Consider the following 2624-nt stretch of genomic DNA (forward strand, 5'->3'; position numbering starts at 1 on the left):
AAAGGTAGGTGTTTATTTACTTGTGGCTACGCTATATATATATATATATATATATATATATTCCTACAGCTAGTATGATAACAGATCACACACACAAGCAAGCTACCGTTTAGCATTTTTGTCATTCTGTCACATGGCATAGGTAATTATGGCTCAAATGATAATACAAATACCGCATCCAGTCAACTTATATATACGTAAATGTTTATTTCTATCATTACATGATTTACGTTCATACCGGTTCATATAATAGCTTCAGGTATTCAGAAATCGTATCTAGCCACTAGATATAGATTTTGACAGGGAACATAAGTATAAACTTCAGTCACATTATGTAGAATCACACGAAATCCTATGATCATGAAGTTTGAAATCCTACGGACCATGTGATCATCAGCAAAACCATGAAACCATGTAAATAAAGGATTATATTCAAGAATATTATTATGTGACCATTTCGAATCACGTAATTCAGATACATACATTTTATAGTGTCATAAGTAAAACCCACTCACATTATCTATGTAGAGTTCTATTTATCACGTGCATGACCGTGATTCCTCGATTCACAGGAACATGTAGTTCCTGTATTGTATCTCAGACGTTACGCAGGGCAACATTTATCTTGCAACCACTAAAAATGTTGCAAGTACCTGCGATTAATAGTGATATCAAGGTATTTCAGCTACATGTTTGATTAACTGACAATTATAAAAGTTGCTTTGCTACATAATAAAAACAAGTATTCTGAACTTGTACTGCTATGTTTATTACCATGCCTGAGAAGTTGGATCTACTTTTTCTACAATGGCACATAACAAGTTACATTTATTTTTTCGACGTCAAATGTAACTGCGTGGTAGCGACATCTGTATACCTAATGCCACATTTATCGAAACATTTCCTTATTATTATTTGCATTAACTCTGCTTGAAAGAATGTTTTAGACATTTTAGAGACTGTTTAGGCAATGATCGTAACTTAGTTTGTTTTTGTTTTTCTCACGTGATTTTTTCAGAAATTCTCTCTTAAAAACTATGTATGCTACAAAACAATTCCTGCTGCAGTTTACTGGGAATTGCAAACTTCCAAAAATATTTGTTTATTCAGCCCACCAGGTAGAGTAGCATGTTAAAATATAAAGAAGATAAAATTCAATAGAGAACCCAGTGATTGCCATTTTAAAATACATTTAAATGTATCAGATGCACATGCTGCATGGTACCAGTATTTAATTATATAATAAATCTTGGAAAAGACATAAAAATGTTGTAAGATACGATAGTAAAAGAGATCATTGGTGATATCACCAATTTGATTTCTACTATGTAACCTAGCACTCAGAAATTTAATACCTGAAGAGATTAGCACATTTGAAGGAAAAATTCCATTCAAAGCAAAAGTAACAAGAGACAGCAGTTCCCGAGATATCTATATAATGATAATTGTTTAGCTTACTGTTGACTGTTGCATAACAGTTATCAAAGATATATATATATACATAACGATAATTGTTTAGCTTACTGTTGACTGTTGCACAACAGTTATCGAAGATATATATAACGATAATTGGTTATCTTCCTGTTGACTGTTTGGTGATTGTTATTTAAGCATGTTATTTTAAGTTCATTATGTTGAAATATCAGTAGAACTACCTACAGATTTAAGGCACTGCTTGATAAACCGATACCGTAAATCTTGCTTTTTTTATGACAGAAAACTACAAAAAGTTACTTTATCTCTCCCTAACTTGTTGCTATACTTGGAAATATAACTAAAACCTGGTATCAAATAACGCTCTAACATTTCATGAGTTCGTAACCACAGTATGATCAGATTCACGTTATACAAACTAGTGTTGAATATGGTATAAAATTCAAGAGGAGAGGTGAACTCAGTTTTGTTGATTTAGACACAGTTTAACTGCACTAAACTTTCTGTAGTATTACGACACATTAGGTCGTATTTCTGATTGCCTTAATACTTGTTTCTTCGGTAGTTTCCAATACTGATGCAGTTTGTTTGTTTTTAGCAAATTGATAGCAACAACAAGTGAATATAACAACAATAAATTGTATATTCACAAAGATTCTATAATTACTTGTTTATTTAGTTGGCATTTTGCATTCCACTACAAAAAAAACTTATTTTTGCTGACCCAGATATGAACTTCCATTCATTAATTAATTCTGTACCAAGAACAGCAAGGAAATCCACGAATAAAAACAAAGAATATGGAAGAAGGTTTAAATTTCATGCGAAGGGGTGAACCGGATTTTGTTGGTCTAAAGTAGGGGTTTGGGTCGCGATTCTAAAAAGTTTGGGTTTATTCATGACCACAGCTTATGGCGACCCACTCAAATTTACTGGGCAAAAACATATGAAAGAATATAAAAAATATTATTTATTCATATTCACGTATTTCAATTACATTTAAAAATACTCACGTATTTTCAATAACATTTCCAGAACTTATAAATGCTATCTAATTGATTAATAATGAGGCGTGTGTGAAGGATGTGCTTGTTTCTTGTTACTGTCAAGAATGGCATTGACATCAACATCAATGTGGGTTAGTTTCAGGTAAGCTAATGCGTAATTCTAGTATAACTTTTTACGACCCA

This window comes from Limulus polyphemus, unplaced genomic scaffold (genome assembly GCF_000517525.1).
Source record: "Limulus polyphemus unplaced genomic scaffold, Limulus_polyphemus-2.1.2 Scaffold377, whole genome shotgun sequence".
Taxonomy (NCBI): Eukaryota; Metazoa; Arthropoda; class Merostomata; order Xiphosura; family Limulidae; genus Limulus; species Limulus polyphemus.